The sequence below is a fragment of the Nycticebus coucang genome, chromosome 12, assembly GCF_027406575.1.
Source record: "Nycticebus coucang isolate mNycCou1 chromosome 12, mNycCou1.pri, whole genome shotgun sequence".
NCBI lineage: Eukaryota > Metazoa > Chordata > Mammalia > Primates > Lorisidae > Nycticebus > Nycticebus coucang.
In genome coordinates this window covers 19,793,053-19,817,684 of record NC_069791.1, presented here as the reverse complement: position 1 = coordinate 19,817,684, position 24,632 = coordinate 19,793,053, and the positions used below count along the sequence as shown (strand labels likewise).

Here is a 24,632-nt window from a genome sequence, read left to right as displayed (position 1 = left end):
TTGGGTATGGAATATTTGTTGGAGAGCAAGGATCTAGAATAATTCCAAAGTATTTCAATCTAAGGCACCAGAAGTGCTCAAAAGACCACTATAAAAAAAAAAAATTCAGATACATAAATCTGTACAGCCGCTATGGAAAAATGTATGAAGGTTCCTCAAAAAACTAAAAATAGAACACAGTTAAGGTCCAGCAATTCCACTATTGGGCATACAGCCATAAAAAAAGGGAAATCAATAGTTAGAGAGTTAACTGCCCTCCCATATTTACTGCAGCACTACAACAGCCAATATATAGAATCAATCTAGGTGTCTCTCAATGGATAAATGGAAGGTTGAGAACCACTGCTCTAAGTAGACTGTGAAATGTTATGTTTATTATACTTCATATAGCTACCACTAAAAAAATTAGTCAATAGCACAATAAATTTAAATGAAATAAAAATCTTCAAATAACCCAAAGAAAGTTATAGAAGAACAAAACCAGAGGGAACAAAAATAAAGACCTAAATCTAAACATGTCATTATGTCAAATTTGTGAGAGTCAGCAAAAGCATTATAAATATTAAACTTCTTATATCAGAAAAGATGGGCCTCAAATCAATAATATAAACATAGAAAATGTGGCATATATACACATCGAATATTCTTTGTCTACGAAAAGGAATAAAATCTTGTCTGGCAGAACAACATGGATGGAACTGGAGATTATTATGTTAAGTGAAATAAGCCAGGCACAGAAAGAGAAATATCACATGTTCTCATATGTGGGAACTAAAAAAGCAGATCTCATGAAGATAGAGAGTAGACTGGTGGTTATCAGGCTAGAAAGTCTAGGGGGGTGGGTTACAGAAATGAAGAGAAGTTGATTCGTGGGAATAAAAATACAATTAGATAGAACAAATAAGACCTACTTGTAAGATCAACAGGGTGACTACAGTCAACAACCATGTACTGTATATTTCAAAATAGCTAGAGAGAATAATTTCAATGTTCCCAATTCAAATATCTATAAAAAAATGTTTATAAAAATAAATGTTTATGGTGATATATGTCCCAATTACCCCAATTTGATCATTACCCATTATATGAATATATCAAAACATCACATGTATTTTCAAAATATGTATATCTATTATGTATCAATCAAAAAAACCTTTTTAGGGTGGCGCCTGTGGCTCAAAGGGGTAAGGCGCCAGCCCCATATGCCAGAGGTGGCGGGTTCAAACCCAGCCCTGGCCAAAAACTGCAAAAAAATAAAAAACCTTTTTAATTCTGATATTTAAAGGTTACTCTCCCCCCATTCATGCAAAAAAGCAGCATCAATATCATCTAGGAACTTGTTGCAAATACAGGGTTATCTCAGGGACCAATCATACCTACTGAATTAGAATCCACATTTTATATCAAGATCTGTATATAATTCATAAGTACGTTAAAAACAGAGAAGCACTGCTCTAGACAGCTTCCCAATTTAGTTGATTTTAGAGTAATGTTATGCTCCTGTATAATCCATAATTAAGTATATTTTTTTATTTGGGAAAATTCATAGCATTCTATCTCCCCCATTAACCTAAATATCTGTGAATAAAAAAATACTTAAGCTGGAGTTAAAGTGATAAACATCAATTTGAAAATTAATATAATATTTTAAGAACCTAAGAACTTTTTAGGAGATATAATATACTATCCCTTTATGTAGCTCAATAATTTATTTGTTCTATCTAAATAGTCTGACAGCTATTTTCACATTTCCTAATTTAAGAATACAAAGTTTAGAGTTATATAAATTATAATTAATATTTTATAATACTCTCCTCTATTTCAGGACTCACACAATTAAGTGCCATGTATTAATAACAGTTTATCTTTGGCAATAGAAGAGCATCAAAAAAAAAAAAAGGTTATCATTGAAAACTTAAGAAACTCCAACCAAGTTACATTATAGACTTTATGTTAGAAATCTGCTTTAAAAATTGTTTAGGTGCTCCAAATATGTTGTATGCTTTTTCCTGAAATTCTCCATATTAACAACTTTTTATAACTGAAAATGATTACTCATTTATTTATTTAAACTGATAGGGTCTTTATAGTTTTATTATTAAACAAAAATCACAAATGTTTTACTCCAGCAACTTACAAACTTACAACTTGTTCATGTTTATCTATCTGCCTAGCCTCCAGTTTTTAATCTAATAATCTAGGCTTCTGAATACCAGTTTTCCTTTGAATTTCTGGTAACACGGGAATACCACACAAAGTAATGGGCCTCACCAGTGATTTCTGGTCAATAAAAGATCTAAGAAGCTGTGGGTGGGAGCAGGACTACCCTTTCTTATAGTTAACTGAAAAGTTAGAATCTTCCTAATTTTGCGTTATTAACTGTTTATGGTTGTAAAAATCACAAGGTATAGTCTACCTATAGCACTCATTAGTTCTTCTAATAAGTTCTATAAATTATCTGTAAGTCAAAATGAACATTTATTTATTTCAAATAAACTTGAAAGAATAGATGTTAATTCCAGAGTTTTAGTAAATGGTTTCCTTTTCAGATGATTGTTACTTATAAATTTCAATCTTTAATGTTTCTTACGAGGCTGTACCTTCCAAGCTAACTTATCTTTTTAGTCTGTTATTCTAATATAATATCAAACGTACTTCTATCTTTCAGCTTCATTATATATGGATCACTAAGAAAGATGTGAGAAAGACTATGTTATGGTCCATTATTTCACTGTGTTTCAGGAAACACAGTCAACGGTGTCCTGATTCACCTGTGCAAGTCTCAACTTGCTCAGCTTATCGATGTTGCTGGGGGGGCTTCATTTGTTCCTATCCACATGGATTTTATGTTCCTTGATTTTTATGTCTCTCAAAACTTTCATAATGACCTGCATACATTGTATAATGAAACTTTCTATTTCATTATAGAGTAGAACCTCTGTAAGGTGGACCACCCAAGGAACTATAACAAATTAGTCACACGTGAAGTGATAAACATAAGGAACTAGGCTACTGTACTGATACATACATGTGGTGCATGTCCGGTCTATCTATGAAAATTAGGTCAACTTAAGGATGTGGTCAAAGCAAGGAGGTAGTCAACTATGGAGGTTCTACTGTACGGTTTCTGTTAGACAGTGAAAGTAATATTCCAAATATGTTCACATAACAATTTGAGAAGAATATCTAAAGTTTACATTTTATTTATCATTTAAGTTTGGACTCTGAAATTTAAAAAAAGCACTGGTACTCATCAGTTTTTAGGAACTCAAAACTCATTTTCCTACAGAAACCCTGAAATACATGCAAGTAGGAATCCTAGACCAGCCATTACAGTGCATTCAAAAACAAACTGTTGCAAGTTATGTCTGGGTTGCTAATACATAATGTATGTTCTACCTTACCAACTGCTAGAGCGTCTTCAAGGAATCAGAGGAACCACAGATGCCTAGCAATATCTAATCTTTTTAGGCTGGTCTGGTTCAGTTTCAAATTGCTCTTCTTCCTTCCTTCTATCCATCTTTTTTTTCTTCCAAAGGAAAAGGAAAGGAAAAGAATGTATTTCTTCACAACCCATACTTCCTTCCTTTCCAGTTCACTTTAAAACTCTTTCTCCTTGCTTGCTCCTATTGTCCTTCAAGTAAGCCTATGGTACCTAAAGATACCTACATCCTAGTTAATACTACAAAATTTAGAATACAACAGGCCTAGATTCAAATTGCAATCTCACTACCATCCAATAAAAATAACTGTCATTATGATCAATTTTATTATTGCTAGAAAGAACAGAGAAATAGAGAATAGTAACAAAACTGTTGCTTGCCCATTTTCTTTGTTTTCCCTAAAGTGAAAGACAAAGCACTGAAAAAAGAAAATCACCACTTCTAAATAACAACTAAATATTTTTTCAAAAGGATAGAATCAGATTCTTTGAGTACAAAGAAAAAAGAGGAACATATAAATGGGCATGAGAAAATTTAACTCTATTACCTGTTCTACTCCCGAAACCAACCCTACTATTACCTGTTCTACTCCCGAAACCAACCCTACTATTACATTACAGACCCTACTATTGAGGGCACTGATAGGATAAATGGGAACCAGAGTTGAATGAAAGGGATTCTGGGAAAAAGTAAAAGCTGTCTGTGTTGGACATACTTAAGCCCAGGACAAAGCACACTTGATAAAGACGCTAAATACGACATTGATTTATATAGCTGATGTCCAAGGTCTTCAAAGAGTCCACAGTAACTCCATGAACTTCCCTCAGTCTATTCCTCTTTATCTTCTATCTTATATCCAAAACAAGTAAGTCCCCAAACTCAACAAAATTTTATTTAAAAAAGAAGAGGCAGGCTGAGTGACAGTGATTAACAACTTGGGCACCAGAGTTAGACAAACCTGTGCTTATGATATTGTCTAGCAATAAGCACTGAAATGTTAACCATTACTATTAATGCAGGCTCTCACACTCCAAACTCAGTCTTTTTTTTGGCCAGGGCTAGGTTTGAACCTGCCACCTCCGGCATATGGGACCGGCGCCCTACTCCTTGAGCCGCAGGCGCCGCCCTCCAAACTCAGTCTTAAATAAACCACTCAGAATCCCCCAGCCTGGGTTTAATGGAGCCTGAAACCTAAAAAGTAGGCCTTAGTAATAACCAGGAGAGATCTAAGAGAATTCCCATAACTTGGTCTAAGAAGCGAGAAAGGACTCTGCTAATGCTCAGAAAGAACAGGGGGAAATCACTCCTTTTTTCTGTTATTAACTCCTCAAGTCCCAGAACCCAAGCAATCCTGTGGAGGCAGTAGCTCCAACAGTGGCAGTAGTAGGAATATAAAACTATAAGAGAGAAATCATCCTCACCAAATGAAGAAACTCTGGACCAACTTCTTGATTTTTCTCCCTTTGTCTTCTTGTCTAGGATCCAGACACAGTATGGGAAATAGAGTAAATGAACAGCAAGCTTTCTGGCCAGAGAACAGAAAAGAGGGTCCCAGGAATCTAGAAAATAGCACAGATGTAACAGAGAGGAATGAACTTGAGAAAATAACAGTAAATTGTTTATGATCTGCACATAATACAGATTTAACCCTAACAAACTATGAAACTATGAAAACTAAAATATGAGATAAACTCCTATGCAGGTCATAGACTGCATAGTGTACATACTGGAAAAATAAAAATAATACCATAAAAGTTTTGAAAATAGAACTTAGATTAAAACTACAATCTATAGAAAGCTAGTTGGAATCTGTAGCCTGAATCTAACTGATCAATTGTCTGCCAAAACAAAAATATCAACATTTCCACAGCATTTAAATAAAAGACAGTTTCATAACATAATATTCAAAATGTCCAGAGCACCATCCAAAAGTCTAAGTACTGGCATGGAGAGAACAGGAATCTTTTCTCCTGGGAAAAGACAATTAGCAGAAACCAATAACAAGATGACACAGATGTTAAGAGCACTGAGTGAATTATCTAATGAGTAGATAAAGATTTTAAAGGAAGTATAACTATGACACTGTCACACTTGAAAAAAAAATTTCCTTAGAACCACAGTTAATAAGTCAAGCACATTAACTGCCATGTGAGTTATATTTAATTCATGCTAGTTTTAAGCCTGGGGCCTTGTGAAACATTTAACTCACACATCTCTTGACCTATCTTGAACTAATAAAACACTGTAGCCCAAGGAAAATTTTTGTTTTTAGTGTGTCAGTAAATGTGTAAGAGATCTGTGAGTTTAAAAAAGAAAAAAAGGAACTTACCAAAATTTAGTGAAAGACATAAACTTCTAGATTCAAGAAGCTCACAAACCTCAGAGAGAACAATCCCAATAGATCCATGCCTGCACACATCATAGTCAAACTGCTACAAATTACCAAAGGCAAAAAATAATGCATTACTCATGAGAGGACGAGGTTTAACAAATTAAATCGCTGGTGATTTATCATCAGAAACCATTTAAGCCAGAAGGAATGGAACACCATCCTTAAAGTGCTCAAATGGAAAAGAACTGTAAACCTAAAACTCCCTAACTAGTGAAAATATCCTTGAGAAATACATGTAAAATAAAAGACATCTAATTTGCATGAAAAGAATAAGAATTCTTTGCCTGCACTAAAAGAATTCCTAAAGGAAGTTCTTCAGTCAGAAGAAAATAAAATGCTAGCTTTGATGGAAAATCAACAGAAATGATAATATCTGGGTAAATATAATAAACTGCTCTCATTTTGAATTCTTTAAAATCAGCTTGCCAATTAAAAGCAGACATGTGTAACATTTTTTGATACGATTTCCAATACAGGAACATCTTGAAAACATTGCAGGTTTGGTTCCAGACCAGTGCAATAAAGCTACCACCATAAAAAGCAAATCACACAAATTTTTTGGTCTCCCAATATATATAAAAGTCACGTTTACACTTTACTATAGTCCATTAAATGTGCAACAGCTTAATGCCTAAAAAAATTTAACATGTGTACTTTAGATTAAAAAAATACTTTAATGCTAAAAATTGCTAATAATCATCTGAGCCATCAGTGAGTCAAAATCTTTTCGCTGGCAGAAAATCTGGCTTTGATACTGCCTGATTGGTTGCTGAAAGCTGGGGTGGCTGTATCAATTTCTTAAAACAAGAGAATGAAGTCTGCCACGTTGATGGATTCTTCCTTTCATGAAAGATTTCTCTACAGCATGCAATACTGTTTGACAGCATTTTATTCACAGTAAAACTTCTTTCAAAATCGGACTCAATCCTCTCAAACCTTGCCACTGCTTAATCAACAAGTTCATGAAATATAAATCCTTTGATTTAATTTCAACAGTGCTCACAGCATCTTCACCAAGTAGTTTCCACCTCAAGAAATCATTTCTTTGCTCATTCATATGAAGCAACTCCTCATCCTTCAAGATTTATCATGAAATTACAGTTCAATCACATTTTCAGGTGTCACTTCTAATTCTACTTCTCTTGTTATTTCCATCGCATCTGCAGTCACTTCCTCCAGAGAAGACTTGAACCCCTCAAAGTCATCCATGAGGGTTAGAATTAATTTCTTCCAAACTCCTGTTAATTTGGTATTTTAGACTCTGCTCATGAATCATGTATCTCCATAATGGCATCTATGTGCAAATCCTTTCCAAAATCTTTTCAATTTACTTTGCCTGGATCCATCAGAAGAATCCATCTACAGCCTTATAAAAGGTCTTAAAGAATAAGATTTGTGGCTCAGCGCCTGCAGGTCAATGGCTAGGGCACCAGCCACATACACTGGAGCTGGTGGGTTTGAACCCAGCCCAGGCCTACCAAACAATGACAACTACAACCAAAAAATAGCCGGGCAGTGCAGGTGCCTCTAGTCCCAGCTTCTTGGGAGTCTGAGGCAAGAGAGTCACTTAAGCCCAAGAGTTTGAGGTTGCTATGAACTGTGATGCCACAGCACTCTACCGAGGGCAACAAAGTGAGACTCTGTCTCAAAAAAAAAAAGAATAAGACTTGTAATTCAAAATAACTTTAATACATAGGCTATAAAATGGATGTTGTGTTCATAGGCATAGAAACAACAATTTCCTAGCACTTCTCCATCAGAGCTCTAGGGCAGTAGTTCTCAACCTTCCTAATGCTGTGGCCCTTTAATACAGTTCCTGTGGGTCGCGACCCACAGGTTGAGAACCACTGCTCTAGGATAACCAGGTACTTTGTGGATGAGCAGTAATATTTTGAAAGGAATCTTTTCATCTGAGCAAGTGTCAACAGTGGCCTTAAAATATATTCAGGAAACCATATCCATCAGGCTTTGTTCTCTCATTTATAAAGCACAGGCAGAGTAAATCTAGCATAATTCTTTAGGGGCCTAAGATTTTCAAAACTGGTCAGTGAGCATTGGTTTCCACTTAAAGTTACCAGCTGCCTTAACCCCTAACAAGACAGTCAGCCTATCCTTTTAAGCCAGGTATTCAACATCTCCTCTCTAGCTATTAAAGTTCTAGATGGCATCTTCTTCCAATAGAAGGCTGTTTCTTCAACAATGAAAATCTGTTGTTCAGTGTCTGGGGGTATCCAACTTTTTTTCTTTTCTGTTGCATAATGGAAGAATGAGAGCTGTCTTGGGACACGAAGTAAATATACAAACACTAACAAAAAGCTGACTAGCAAAAAAAAAAAAAAGCGTTTCACGCATACCTTTCGTGATATCCAGCACCACAGGTAAGCAAAAAAAAAAAAAAAAAAAGTCTCCACAAAATGAGGATGAGCCCGCAGGCCCCATGGAACAGATTGGAAAGCCCCTGTTGCCACTTTCATCAATGATCTTTTTTTTTTTTTTTTGGCTGGGGCTGGGTTTGAACCCACCACCTCCGGCATATGGGACCGGCTCTCTACCCACTGAGCCACAGGTGCCGCCCTTTCATCAATGATCTTAACTATGTCTTCTGGATAACCCGCTGCAGCTTCTCCACCAGCATTTGCTGCTTCACCTGACATTTTTGTGTTATGGAGATGGTGTCTTTTCTTAAACCTCAGAAGCCAACCTCTGCTACCTTTGTACTTTTCTTCTACACCTTCCTCACCCCTCTAAGCCTTTATAGAACTGAAAAAACTTAGATCCTTTCTCTGGGTTAGCTTGTGACTTAAAGAAATGTTATGGCTGGTTTGACCTTCTATCTAGAGCACTCAAACTTTCTCCCTATTGGCAATAATCACTTATTTATCATTCTTGTGTTCACTGTAATAGCTTTTAATTTCCTTCAAGAACTTTTTCTTTGCATTCATAACTCAGCGGACTGGTACAAGAAGCTTAGTTTTCAGCCTGTCTCAGCTTTTGACATGCCTTCCTCACTAAAGTTAACCATTTCTAGCTTTTGATTTAAAGTAAGAGACATGCAACTCTTCCTTTCGCTTGAACACTTAGAGGACACTGCAGGGTTAATTTCAATACTGTTGTATCTAAGGGGATTGGGAGGCCTGAAGTGAGGGAGAGAGGTGGGTGGAATGACCAACTGGTGGAGCAGTCAGAAGACAAGCAACATTTATCCATTAAACTCACAGTATTATATGGGCACACTCCGTAGCACTCCAAAACAATTACAATAGTAACATCAAAGATCACTAATCACATAACAGATATAATAATGAAAAAACATGAAGTACTGAGAAAACTACCAAAATGTGATACAGAGACAGGAAGGGAACACATGCTGTTAACACTGGGCTTCCACAAACCTTTGCTTTATAAAATACACACAAGACAGTAACATAAAGGGGGGAAAATAAAGGCATTTCAATGGTAGTTAGGTTTCCACATTTACCATTTACCACCTTTAAATGGTAAAATACTGACTCTTAAGTCAGTGGTTCTCAACCTGTTCTGTCTCCACCCACAGAACTGTATTGAAGGGCCACAGCATTAGTAAGGTTGAGAACCACTGCTCTAAGCAGACTGTGAAATGTTAAGTATGTTTATCATACTTCCTATAGCTACCACTAAAAAAAAAATCAGTCAATACTACAATAAACTTAAATGAAATAAAAATCTTCAAATAACCCAAAGAAAGAAGTTATAGAAGAGCAAAACCAGAAGGAACAGGAGAAAATAAAGACCTAAATTTAAACATGTCATTAGGTCAAATTTGTGAGAGTCAGCAAAAGCATTATAAATATTAAACTTCTTACATCAGAAAAAACAGGCCTCAAATCAATAATACAAACATCCAACTTAAACAAGAAAAAGAGCAAAATATATACAAAGCTAGCAAAAGGAAGAAAACAGAGCAGAAATCAATAAAATTGAAAACTGAAAAATAATCAATGAAACCAAAAGCTCATTCTTTGAAAAGATCAATAACATTTAAACTAGCAAGACTGATAAATTAGATTACCTAAATATTCTTACAACTATTTCAAGAATTGAATTTATAGCTAAAATCCTTCCAAACAAAGAAGTCTCTTAAATACAGATAATTTCCCTGGTGAATTCTACTAAATTTTTTAAAAAATAACACCAAATCAACACAAACTCTTCCAGAAAATGAGCAATGAGCACTCCCCAAATGAGTCCAGCATTGCCCCATACCAAAATCAAAGACAGAACAAGAAAAGAACAAATGTACATACCACTCTTCATCAAAATAAAAACAAAACAATGGAATACTGCTCAGCAATAAAAAGGAATGAACTAGTATTTCATTCAACAACTTGGATGAATTTTAAAGGCATTATACTTAGTAAAAGGTGGCAGTCTCAAAAGGTAACATACTGAACAGTTGCATTTATAGGACATTCTTAAAAGGTCAGTCTACAGTGATTAAAAAACTGTTACCAGGGTAAGGGTAAGTTATGACTACAAAGATAGCACAACTGATTGGTGGGGGCAGCAGTGAGGAAACTATTCTTACTACTAACTGTGGTGATGGTAATACAAATCTATAAATGTATTAAAAATCACAGAACTATACACCCGAAAAGGTCAATTTTACTGCATATAAATAAAATTTAATTTTTAAAAAACAGTAAAGACTAACACAAGAACAGTTTCAGACTAAAATACAAATTGTTAACATTTTCAACAAAGGTACTTTTTCACTGTCAACTTCATAGTCTTGTTCTCCCAAAGGTTTTAACTATTGCCAATACATAGAAGACACCCAAATTATATTGCCAGAGATGAGATAGATAGGAGGTGTTTGAATTTTCTTTCTCTCCTCCTTGCATTGCTATACCACTGCAAGGTCTGAAAAACAACACATAGCCATAACCTTTGAGATAAAGAATAAAAGCAATAGGCACTCTTTAACATCTCCACTAAATTCTAGGGCACAGTTGTAGAAATAGATCAGTTCTAAGACCCTAGTGATGGTATGGCACTGGCTAATTTTTCATTATTGGGAGGGGGAGAGATCTACTACAGGTGACTCCCAGTTAGGTTAAACTCTTTAAGTGATAAGTGTCTCTATGGGAAAATATATTTGCAATATTCTATATGCCTGGATAATTTACCATGAAAGAGTCTGATAAATCATAATTCTACTATTTCTCAAAGTGAAAACAATCAAACAACAGCATGTTATATGTCCTCCAATACAGTCATTATATTTATCCAATTCTTTTCTAATGACCCTATCCCTACTTAAAGTATGGAGGAAAGAGTAGAAAGAGTTGCTTACATAATTCTCATCTATCCTTGAAATTCTCTTCTTCACTTACTGAAGTACAATGATGTAACTAATTTAAATGTAAAGCTCTTTTGTTTTTATCCATCAGCAATTCCGCAATGCCTGTTACAAGTCCCCTTAGGGGAAGAGTTATACATGTGAAAAAGTACAGTTTATATGTAGAAAATTAACCCTTATGCCTATTAGAGACAAAAAGCAGAAGAACAGTGAGATGTTATAGAGTCATTTCACAACCAAAATTCCCAAGAACACAAAAGGAGCACTTCAAATCAATAGCACTGTACCTTCACATCTGGCAAGCAGAACAACAAAAAGAAAGGTACGCTGGATGGAAGTATGGAAGTAGAAGAAGAACTAATGAGTTTTTATTCTTTTTATTTTTTTAGCCCCAACAGGAAAACTGTCAACTATATCTCTACTTTAATCTTTGCTGTTCTTAAAAAGACTTTTGTGCTGAAATGTCAATCTGTCTATCCACCGACCTCTCAAAAAAGGAAGATGGGAAATTATGTACAACACAGAAAACACAAGTAAATCTTAGTTCAGTTGTGCTACTATAAAAAAAAAAAATCTTCACCTAGGTAATTTACAAATATTAGAAATTTCTCACAGTTCTGGAACCTGGGAAGTCCAAAATCAAAGCACCAGCAGGTTCAGTGTTCTGGGAGAGTCTAGTCCCTGCTTCCAAGATGGCACTTTGTTGCATCTTCACATGGTAGAAGGGATGAAAGGGCAAAAAGAGCCCATCAAGTTTCCTCCAGCCCTTACATAGGTACTAATTCCATCAATGAGGTTGGAATAGCTCTCCTGGCCTAATCACCACCTAGGAGCACCATTTCTTTTATTTTTATTTTTATTTTTTATTTTTGTAGAGACAGAGTCTCACTGTACCACCCTTGGGTAGAGTGCCGTGGCGTCACACGGCTCACAGCAACCTCTAACTCTTGGGCTTACGCGATTCTCCTGCCTCAGCCTCCGGAGCAGCTGGGACTACAGGCGCCCGCCACAACGCCCGGCTATTTTTTTGTTGCAGTTTGGCCGGGGCTGGGTTTGAACCCTCCACCCTCGGCATATGGGGCCGGGGCCCTACTCACTGAGCCACAGGCACCGCCCGGGGCACCATTTCTTAATACTGTTACATTGAGAATTAAGTTTCAACATAAATTTTAGAGGGGACGTAAACATTCAAATTGTAGCAAAATTCTAAGAATTAAAAAAGGAGAAGTAGTGAAAATAAATGACCATATATGTGCTGGGCATGGTGGCTCATCCCTATTATTCCAGCACTTTGTGAGGCTGAGGTGGGAGGATTCTTCCAGGACTAACCACCCTGAGTAACTAGCAAGACCCAGTTTCTACAGAAAATTTGAAAATTAGCCAGGCATGGCAGGGCACACCTAAAGTCTTAGCTACTCTGAAGGGTGAGACAAAAGGATTGCTTGAGCCCAGAAATTTAAAGCTGCAGTGAGCTATGATTACATCACCACATTCCAGGCTGAGTGACAGAATGAGATTCTGTCTCAATAAAAAAAAAAAAAATTAATGTAAATAACCATATACAAATGCTTGTCACAGAAGAGAATGGATTTCATCTGCAAAAGGAAAAAAGGGGACAATGTTCAAAACCACTCCTTCTAAAATTTTATTGTTTTGTTTAAACAAGATATTTTAAACCTGGCATTACAGAGCTTCAACTTCAGAAATTAGTTTCTTTAACACAAATGCTAAATATTATTGTGACTGCTTTCTTGAGAATTACTCACTTTATTCACGCTAATCCCTTACAAATTAGTACAAATTGCTGTTATGAAACTAAGACTGAAAAATAAAAAAGCGATTATTCTGCATAGTAAAAGGAACATCTACTCTTTAGCCATGCCTATTATCTGAACTTCTTAAACACAAACAAACTCATTCTCCTAGGTAGATCTCAGAGACAAATAACAGTTCATTATTTTACATGAATATATATGAACACATCTGACTGATGTATAACTTGCACTTACTAATGGAGGCTATCACATGTAATAGATTTGTAATTGTACCTGTTCCAACTCACACATAACTTCAACTTAAGAACAAACCTACAGAACCTATCTCACTCGTAATCCAGGAGCTATCTATATAACAATGTGTCTGCAAATGAATATTTAATGCATAATTTAAAGAAGCATTTCACAATCCTACTGAAACGTTACCACTCTAATCCAGATATGTATTACATACTGTACCAACTTCAAGAAAAAAAGTACTTTTCCACATTAGCATCAGACATGCATATTCAGATTTTTCCCCTAAATGTAATCATACTATTCAAAAGCTGCAAGTGCCCGTAATTGGACTTTTTTGGGGTTTGCATTTCATACTATTTTATGCTACTACTTTCTAGCAAATTATAAAATTAACGCATTTCTTACAGTACCTTGTGAAGGAGCTATCTCCATTTTACCTACAACGAAATTAAGTAACTTGTTAAAGGTCACAAAGCCAGTAGTAAGTAGTAGACTTGAAATCCATTAGCAGTTTGCCAGGAAATAACACAAATATTCCAAGTCACTAAAAATTAAAGTATTCTAAAACAAGAAAAGTGGTAACTCTTCTAATGATTCAACAAACTGCAAAACTGTTAAGCTGTTACATGGTGCCTGCTCTGTTCATCACTATATTACCAGGATCCAGCAGCATGCCTTCAAATGAGTACTCAAAAAACAGCTTCAAATGAATTATTTATGCATTATTATGCACTGCATATATTATTTGTCAGCCAGGGTTCTAAACGTGTTTTCTATTTATATACAAATATCATATAAATGTTAATCACTTTAATCACTATGATCCTGAGAGATTTAACTTCATTGTACTTTACCTTTATTTATAGTGGAAACACAACAAGCAAGTAGGAAAGCTGGGACTGAAATCCAGGGAATCTGGCTGTACCCGGCTTTTAACCATGACACTAAACTGCCTAACACTAACATAAGGATTTCCATAAGGGTGATTAGTCATCAAACAACTCACCTGAAGACCATTTCCTTGTGGTATTTAAGTAACACAGTAGAAACTCCCTAGTTGACCACCTGAAGTTGACTTAATTTTCATAGACCGGACATGCGCCACATGTACTCAATGAAAGACTAATCTCTATATATTGACCGCCTCTGTAAATTGTATCTTGAATACTTGAACTGTGACACACAATATTTGTTTTTCCTCTATAACTTGACTAGTTGAGTCCATACTACACCAAGGGTTAGAAGGTATGAGCTTTGCCCTTTAATAAATTTTTTTCTTTAGTATAAGTTCTTTTTATTACTATCACAGGTTGGATTAGGCCTAACATCCTATTATTTATCATGTGTTGCAAAAGATTTTTTTCAACATGAAGGATTGGTCTGAATTGCAGGTACATCCTACAATTATTAAAAAGTTAATGGTTAATCAAGATGTGATGGCCCAAAGGAAAGAACTCAAAGAGCTGACATGAAGGAAAAGGTTTATCTACATTTTCTTGAAAGTAGCAGCCAAAGAAAGATGGCAGAACATTTTGGTGTTAGTAACATCCAAAAACATAAACCTAAGTCTTTGGAGAGAGATTGTAAGTAAAATGGAAAACTACAGCAGAAAAAGGAGGAAAACTTTCCCAGATGAAGTCAATGAAGCCACATTATGCTGGTTCAAACAAATGAGGGCAGTCAGCACCTGAATTTTCAGGCTTATGATTCAAGAACTTGCTAAAAAACATGCATAGAAATTTGGCGTGGCAGATTTCCAAGCACCAAGTGGTTCTCTTGAGAGATTTAAACTGCAACATGAGATCTCCCAGAAATCTTGTATGGTGAATCCAATGAAGTTCCAGTAGAAATTGTGAAAGAGTTCTTCAAAAAGCCCACAGATATCACCAGAGGTTTTGAGGATGAAAATATCTTTAACATTGAAGAATGTGGATTCTTTTTCAAGGTGCCTGACAGAAGCAGCTTCCTCACAAAGGGTAACAAGTTAAGAGTGGAAAACTTTCCAAAAACATTGCACAGTACTGCTTTGTGCTAGCTCAGAGAGAAACTAAAGCCTTTGGTGATTGGTAAATCAGCAAAGCCACAGGCATTCAAGAACCTGAAGCCCCAAGACCTCCCTGTCACTTGGAGATCACACAGATGACTGGTGCCCTGTCTGGGTAAAGAGTACCAACAAAGAAATGAAGACAAAGAAGACGACGATGACGAAGAAGAAGAAATAGTCTACTCTACTGACAGTAAACAACTGTCCTGGCCACTCACAAGTGGAATCATCTCACAAATGTTAACACTGAAATTTCTGCCTCCAAACATGACCTCAAAAACTCAACCTCTTGAACCAGGCATATCAAAACATTTAAACTACACTACTGAGCCCAGCTCCTGCAGTGGGTCATTACTGAAACACCAACCTGTGGTCCACCTGTGGAAGCAACTTCATCCACTGCATAAGTTAATGACCTGGATGCTGTCCTCTGGATCAGTTCTGCTTGGAATAAAGTTCAGCCAGAATGATACAGAAGTGTTTCAAGAAAGCTGGACTTGTTACAACCTTAGAGCATGATACCCCATCAATAGTCCATCTCCTGCAGCAGAATTCAAAGGATTAGATTTTTATGTTTTTGTTGCAGTGGATGATGAGGTGGCAACCTATAATGAAGCTGATCTGGAAGCAATTTCCGTGCAAGACTGGCCAAAGAACAGGCCTCGGTAAAAGTGATGATGTAAAGGTTTAAAAGTGTAAAAGCAGCTGATGATGACACAGAAATTGCAGAGACTCCAAAAGAGGATGATATCAGGCCTCTGATAATGCATTTGAAGTGTTATTTGAGGTGGAAAAATATCCAGGTAGGCTGGGTGATATAGCAAGCATTGAGAGTGGTTTCTGCACTTAACTTTAGTAATAAGAAGAAACAGACTGAAATTTACTTTTTTTCAGAAAGAATGATTAAGCTGTAAAAAAAAAAAAAAAAAAAAGTAAATGTATTGGTTTTGTCTGATACTATATGTATGATTTTACTGTGTTCTGACTATGTATAATTTCACGATGTTCTCTGATAACAGCTGTATAAGAAAGTAAAGTACATGTACGTATCAAAAATACAGTAGGTAGGCGTGGCCTCCAACCCTGGCCGGGTTGTTTGCACCTTCTTCTCCTTCCTGGCCCACCTTGGGCTTCAGGAATCCTGGTCAGTTGATTACAGTGGTGTTTACTGTGACAAATTGGACAAAATTATGAGGATATTTGCAATTAAACAGCTGAGATTGGTCAAAAGAGACAGACCCATGCTCTTGCAAGACAACGTCACCCAAACAATGCTGCTGAAACTACAGAAGCTGGACATGGGACTCTCACCAGACCTTACACCAGCTGACCACCACACTTTCCAGACTTTGGACCACTTCATGGAGGAGAAAATATTCAATTCCCAACAAGCCGTGGAAAATGCCTTTTGCAGTTTCATTGCCACTCATGCTGGGGTACACAGGATGACAAACAGTGTCAATAGTTTAGTTGCACACTCTTATTAATTATGCTGATGTTTCATGAGATACAATAAAATAGACTTACAAAAAATACAGTAGGTCTAGTTCCTATGTTGACCACCTCCATATGTTGACTAGTTTCTTACACTCTCTTGGCTGGTCAATATAGAGGTTCTACTCTATTTAAGTAACCTAAGTCCAGTTGTTAACAGCAGCTAATGCCACCTCTTGTAGCTTTGTCCTAAGGGCAGCTACATGGTGGCAGCGCATATTTGTTTAAAAGTCTAATAGAAGCAGCCTCATTTTTCTGAATTTTTCCAGCCAAAGGAAGCAGAAAAGGAGGACTCTGTAGGCAGAAGGATGAGAGGAAAATCTTGGAAAAAGGAGTCTGATGAAGGGGATTCCCCAATTTTCTATATGAGCCTATACAAGTCCTAGCTGAGTTACACAGGCATTCAGCAAGCATAGGACAGACAGAGCAGTAAAGCAAAGGCTTTAAAAACTGAACTGAGCCTGGACTATCACTTCCAAAAGATGGAATTTATAGTCCAAATCTAAGGGGCTGTTTGGTAAAACAAAACATTCTCCAGAGGATTATTACAGAACCCAGAGTTTATACAATATAATACTGTCTAGTATAGTCCAAAATTACTTGACACACAAAACACCAGGAAATGTGACCAATTAACAAGGGAAAAGACAATCAGTAACTGCCAACCCCAAGATAACCCATGTACTGGAAATATCAAGGACTTTAAAACAGCTATTATAACTATACTCCATGGAGAAAAAATAAACACTTCTGAAGTAAGTGAAAAGACAGAAGTTCTCAGCAGAGAAATAGTAACTATAAAAAGAAACAAATTTTAGAATTAAAAATTCTAAAACAAGGGCTCAGTAAGAGACCAGAAATACAAAGGAATGAGCTGAATATGAAGTGAAACATATAATCTGAATCTACTCATGAAGAAATACCAGGCAAGGCCTGGCACGGTGGCTCACGCCTGTAATCCTAGCACACTGGGAGGCCAAGGAGGGTGGAATGCCATCTGAGTTCACAGGTTCGAGACCAGCCTGAGCTAGAGAAAGACCTCCATCTCTAAAAATAGTTGGGGGCAGGAGCCTGTATTCCCAGCTACTTGGGAGGCTGAAGCAAGAGAATGGCTTGATTCTGAGCCCAGGAGTTTGAGGTTGCTGTGAGCTATGACACCAGAGCACTCTACTGAGGGCTACAAAGTGAGACTCTGTATCAAAAAAAAAAAAAAAAATGGAAATACCAGGCAAACCCAAATTGAGAAACATTTTACAACAATAAAACTAAACTACAATCTATAAAGTATCAAGGTAAGACCTAAGGTTGAAAGAGTCTAAAAAGATACAATTAAAAGCAAAACAGAATTCTGAACTGAACTCTTTTGTTACAAAGTAAATTACCATGCAAACTGGCAAAGCATTGAATGAGGTCTAAAGTTAGACAGTAGCAATATAGTATGATTAAAAATGTCCTCATTTTTTGATGGGCTATGTACTTGGAACTTTTCTGTAAGTTTCAGATTGTTATGTTAAAAAGTTATCTACAAAATTCATTCACAGCACTTAAACTAGCAGATAAACAATGCAGTATTCCTTTCGAATAAGAAACAATATGTATTTTCATCTCTTTTCAAGATTCTGCTTCATTATTTCAGAGATTCTCAATGAACTATGATCAGTATCCGCATGGTCCCCTTCATCAGATACTATATCTGCATATAATAACCACTATTCAGTTCCTCAATTGCACCATCCACATTTTAAGTACTCAAAAGCCCCATGTTGCTATCAGTGTGCAGATACAAAACATATCCATCATCACAGAAATGTCTACTGAACAATACTGATCTAGAACTGAGAGGCTAGTGATACAATAATGAACTAAAATCCAAAGAATCAGATGAACTTATCTTTAATACTTACTATAATACTGTACAAGTGCTCTAGACATTTTATGTAGATCTACATAAAATGTCTAGAACAGAGTGGCTGACACACAGTAAATACCTGAAAAACACTGGCTCCCTTCTGCATGTGGTTGTATAATTTCTTAAACTTTAATCTCAGTACTTTCAGATTTAGTTAAGCTACAGGAGTATCTGTTTGAAAATATGAGGCTTAACAGGCAATGAGATCCATGTGGTTACAGCCAATAAAAAATTCTTTAGTCCTCACCTTATTAAATTCTCATCAACAGTTAACACTAACTGTTACCTTGTTGGAGCACTTTCACTTTCTTTTGTTTCTATAACCCCACTCATCTACTATTTCTCCTGTTCTTTGGGAGCTCATATTCTTCTAGCAAACTTTTTTTTGTTTAATGTTAGAGGCCACTGTGGTTCCACCAAAGGATCTATGTCCTCCCAACCCCCATTTATATTCACTCTCCTGGGCAATTTCACCTATACCTGTAGTTTCAATTACCAATGTAAGTGATTCCAATTTTCTACATAGTATTTCCAGTCTATACCTCTTCTCCGAATTTCAGACCCATATATCTAATTGCCTCCAGAAATTTCCTCCTGAAAGCTTCAAGGTACTTCAAGTTCCATATAGCAAAATCAAAAGAACTTTACTCCTTATTCAGTCCCTCCATCAACCTAGTTGTGTAAACCAAGTGTCATCTTTGAAATTTCCTTCTCCCTCACCTTCAATCTATCAACTAAAAGCTGCTGATCCCAAATCTCATTCACTCAGCCCATCTTCACAATTCTCATCTAATTCAAGCTATCCTCATCTCTCCCAGACTATTCCAAGAGTCTCCTACTAATATTCCCAAGATCCATTCTTGCAGCCTCTCCTCCCTTTTAATACCTATCAACACAATCCTAGTTCTGTCTTCTGGAATTACCAAAAATAAATCCAATAAGCTTCTAAATGACAACATTTTAAACAATAAGATAATTAGGCCACTGCAGTCTTAGTTAAAGCATTCTCAGTCCCTTCTACATTATGACAACAGCTTCAAGGTCACATTACCATCATACTCGCCTTTAAAAATGTGGACCCCTGAACTGAACATAGTCCACACGTGTGGACATAAGTGACTTGATAGTTCATTCAACAGACTGAGATTTGTGCAATCTAATGTTTCTTTCTTTTTGCAGTGTTTGGCCGGGGCTGGGCTTGAACCCACCACCTCCAGCATATGGGGCTGGCGCCCTACCCCTTTGAGCCACAGGCGCCACCCCAATCTAATGTTTCAAACCACAATTACTATTTTTAATGTTTATAGCTGAAAACATGTTAATTCACTAAATATTTATTAAGTACCTACTACATGTCAGGTGTTGTTTAGGTGTGTAAAAAAACAAAACAGTGACCAAAACTGAGAAGCTCTGATCTCACAGAAGTTGTATTAGGGTGAAGAAAAAACACAATAAACTTAAGATACTAAATTATACAGTATGTGGAAAAGTGACAAATGCTATGGAGAAAAATGTTGGGTAAAAAGAAAAATTGTAGTAGGAGGGGGCTATCATTTTACACAGAGTAGTTATGAGGCTGGACAAAGTGTAAGGAGATGAAGTCAGAGAACAGACTCATTACTCTGAACCTTTGTAGATCACAGTAAGGGTGCAGATTTTACTATGACTAAGAAGGGAAGCCATTTGGGGAAGAGAAGTGACATAAACTGACATTTTATCAGGATCACTATAGCTACTGAGCATTAAAGACTGTAGATCAGGCAAAGGTCATAGTAACTTTTTAAGAAGTTATTTTTTAAGCAAGAGATGATGATGGTGTTTTTACATTTTATATTGAATTTTTATATTCCTAAGTACTAGGAATTTTATATTCCTAAGTACTAGGAATTTATAAAGCCACAACTTTTAAAATTACAATGCAAAGATGGATCTTGAGGACAGCAACAGGATGATACCGGATATTTTAACTTTGGTCTCTCCTCAGTGCTACTAACAGGTATTACTACTCAGATATAAGCATGTTGCAAGGCTTTTAATTTATTCTTGGGGACAAGAATTTAGTTAAGAATTTGTGTTTTAAGTTTCTTTATTTTACTGGGTAAAGTAAATCAAGATCCAATTTACATCATTAAAAGACAAAATCAGATGATGGCAGAGCTTCCTAAAGGGGAGTTACAATGAAAATTATCCTACCAGTGACTTTCTTTTTATTACTTTTATGCCTGACACCCTCTTTAACTAAGGTTTTACAACTATTTCTCTGCTGTACCTAAAAAGTTCAGTATTAAGTTGGTGGATAAAATAATACAGTACTTTCTTTTTCTTAAAAGATGCTATTGATGATGAATCACCAGTATCATGTAACTGCACTGATTCATCCTACCTCTGGTGATTAACAGGGTAAGTTTTCACAAAAATTGCCTAAGCCCTTCACAAAAATTGCCTAAGCCCTAGTCAGTGCCCAATAGATTATGGGTAAGGTAAGCAACAAGTTTCGATCTGGGTTAACAAAAAAATTATCCTTAACATTTCCTGCATCACATACGCTTTCAGGCAGTATATTTAGAAATATTTTTACTTTTCTTCTACAGTTTTCTTCCCCCTGGACATAGTGAAGAATGTCTTTACAACCTAAGTATACTTGCAGTAAGCAAACACTCAAATTCTACCCTACTGAAATCTTCAAATGTACTCATATTTTCAGGCAAAAGTCACTATCTGAATGTGAAAGCGAATGTTACTGTATAATACAATGTAAAAAAATTATAAATAAATTCAGATTATCTTTGATAGAACGGTATAAAATTTAAGAAATCCAAAGGCAGTTTCAAAATTTCATTTTTTCCTGCCCAATCAGTAAAAACAACAACAAAAAAGGCCCACAAACATTCTCCTACAGCTTTTAACCAACAGAAAAATAATGAGATGATTTAATCAACCGCCAAAGAAACAGGAAAGAGAAAGCAATTATCTGGAAAGAGTTTTGATTACCTACCAAGATATTAATATAATTACCAATAAAATACAAAACCAAGTTATTTAAGACTATAGAATACAATCGCTTCTCGGCCTTTTGGCTAAGATCAAGTGTGAAGACTATAGAATACAGCCTTCTACATTCTGCTGCTGAGGCAGTCATTTGCATGAATTCTTTTAAAACAAGATAATATGCTTTTCCCAAAATTTGGGGGAAATCCTCAAATTGGGGAAATGTAAGATCAGCATGCTATTGATCAATGCCACCAGCCAAAACATTAAAAACTTTTTCATCAGTTTTGCTTTAAATATCTTGTTCACTGGTAGTGAGGATGTTAAGTCAAAATCTCATCCAAAATGAATGAGAAACATTCAACACATAGATGCCACCACGCAATACAGTACACAAACATATTGAAGGATGTTTCAAAACTCAACATTTGAATCTGTAAATGTTTTAACCAAATACTCAAAATCAGGCACCTACTTTTAAAAACAATTTTTCAAAATACGTGTAGGGCAAGCCTGCCAGCCATCTATTAAGAAATTTCCTCTATGTTCTCAAATTCTGGTCTGAGGAGCGGCCAAAGATTAGGCTAAGTTTAAATCTCCTGGCCCTTTGGGTGTTAGCCCCGGCAGCGAGTTTTAAAAACCAAGGGTGGGCGAGTAATTGCAAGTTCAGAGTATGGAGTAAAAAGCTGATGTAGAGAGGCGCCGGCCTTCCTATTCGCCCATCGAGAGGTCACAGCGCAGTAAAGTTTGGTTACACAAGCGGGCTCGGACGCCAGCGACAAAAGCAAAGTCTCCCAAGTAAAGCAGACGCGGGGGTCAGTAGCGCCCGGAAGCCCAGGAGGACATGTTTCCACTAAGTGGGGCGGGGGGGTCCGTGGCGGGTCCCACATGGAGCCCCTTCCCCCAGCGCCGGACCCCGCACCAGGGCCGCGACGGGCTCCGCCAGCTAACGAGGCGGGAGACGCGTAGGCCACAAGGAGGAAATGGGACAGAAAGGCGGCCTGCGCTGGGCCTGCGTCTCCCGGGAGCGCGAGCGCAGGGGACCCTCCCGACCGCAGCCTCCCCCGCCTCGGGTGGCAGCTCCAACTTTCCTCCAAGCGCAGGACGTCGTCTGGGCCGCGCGAGATTCCGAAACTTCGCCCGCCCTCCGGGCACGCCAGGCCCGCTCCTCTGCTCGGCGCGGGCCCCTAAGCCCCACCTCGCCCCGACAGCTGCCCGAGTCCATCCGCCCCCCACACCCGGGGTCGGCCCGTGTTTACCTCAGGCCGAGGTCCAGGCGCTTGCTCCCGCGGCGGCGGCCCCTCCGCTGACGTCTAAGGGCCCCGTCACTGTGCCGCCAAGTTCCCCAACATGGACTCTTCTGTCCGCCTCAAGGTGTTCCGGGGGGCGCTGGGGCACCGGCTTCGCTGACCAGGTCCGGAAGGGAGGGCGAAGCAGAGACCGGACCCGAGTTGAGCTGCTCTGCGCGGCTTACGCCACCGCTGCTCCCCCCTTCCCTCGCCTTGTCTAGCTTCCTCCCCCCGCAACCCGTGCGTCTCCCTCCTCCCCTCAACCCCCGCCTCTCCGCTCCGCTCAGCCGCGCCGCCACAGGTCGGCGCGCTACGGTGACGACGGCGGCAGCCGGACTTGCCACATTCTGCTTACTTGCTTGCTAGGGCCCTGGATCCACCGCCGCAGCGCTCAACCGGACCGCACGGGGGCGCTGGCAAAGCACCGTTTGAGCCGGAGCAACGTAGTGGGCGGAGTCACGTTGCGCGGCCTGTGAGCGGGAGGACCGGCCGCGGCGAGTGGAGGGGCCTTCTGGGAAACATCCTTCCGGCCTCACACTCCGTCCGCACGGTAGTTGTGCGCATGAGCGGCGCGTTAAGGTCGGCGTCCGAGCTGCTTAGGCGGCATTACGGATTCGGTCGCCGAGGACAATGAAAGTGATTTCAGGGGAACTAGACCGGGTTTGCGCGGCTTGCGCCCTACGATTGTAAGGGCTTCCGTATGTCGTTTGGCGGCGGATTGAGTCTTCATACGGCGGCGTTGTCCACCTGAAATACATTCTGCTGAAGGCTGAAGTGTCACCACTTGTAAGCCCACCTCTTCCTTTCCTTCTGGTGGGCATTTTTTGTTTTTTTGAGACACAGTCTCACTCTGTTGCCCAGGCTAGAATGCTTTGGCGTCAGCCTCGCTCACAGCAACTTCAAACTCCTGGGCTCCAGCGATCCTCCTGCCTCAGCCTCCCCGGTTGCTGGGGTTACAGGCATCCACCACCAGCGCCCGGCTACATTTTCTTTTCTTTCTTTCTTTTTGTAGCAGAGACAGGGTCTCGCTCTTGCTCGGGCTGGTCTCCGACCCCTGAGCTCTGGCGATCCATCCGCCTCGGCCTCCCCGAGTGCTGGGATTATGGGCCCAAGCCACCGCACCCGGCCTCTGGTGGGCATTTTCTTTAATGCCAGAATGAGAGGTTTCCCACGTGACTCATCGAACCCCTATCTTAATCCCACATCCAAAAATTTAAATTGATCGTGACTAACTTTAAAGACTTCCACTTTGCGATTAGTGACGTGATTTTGCCGAAGTCTGCGGTGTGGAATGTGTGTGCCGTTGTCAACTCGGTCCCAGACGGGTCGCCAGATGTTACGTTTTATACATCAGAAATGTCTTTACAGACTTTTTTGAAAGCCACTGACTCTTTAACCTCATGGTTTCTCTTCTGGACGATTTCAGCAAGGCTCCAAGCGCCTTATTGCATTCGGTGTCCACTGTCTTTTACCAAGCTGTCCTTCCAGGCCCGCAACCTCGCCATTGTCTCGCTAGCGGCTCCCGGGGAGGGGGTGAAGCTCTGCCACCGACACCCCGCGAGTTGGGCTTGTCCCGGGCTCAGTAGCTCCCAACCTTTCCCTGCCGGCTGCCCTCCCCGGGTCACGCTGACCCTGCCCACGATGGGTTTCCTCCACACTTTGCCCAGAGTCCTGCCGCCGGACCGCTTTTCTGCCGCTTTTCTGCCGCTGCCCCTCTATT

General features: G+C 38.6%; 1 protein-coding gene across 3 annotated transcripts in view; it reads right to left on the bottom strand.

Moving 5' to 3' along the window:
* Positions 1-23,019, bottom strand: part of SCAF11 (SR-related CTD associated factor 11) — a 79,991-nt gene extending 56,972 nt beyond the window's left edge. For 2 of the 3 annotated variants that reach the window (XM_053555597.1, XM_053555599.1), the window contains exons 1-2: positions 22,883-23,007; positions 4,865-5,002 (exon numbers count right to left, since the gene is read on the bottom strand). The gene's annotated coding sequence lies outside the window, so the exon portion shown is untranslated. Of the gene's footprint in view, positions 1-4,864; positions 5,003-22,882 lie in introns of all 3 variants that reach the window. The other variant, XM_053555598.1, reaches the window with a different exon arrangement.
* Positions 23,020-24,632: the final 1,613 nt, after the last annotated feature.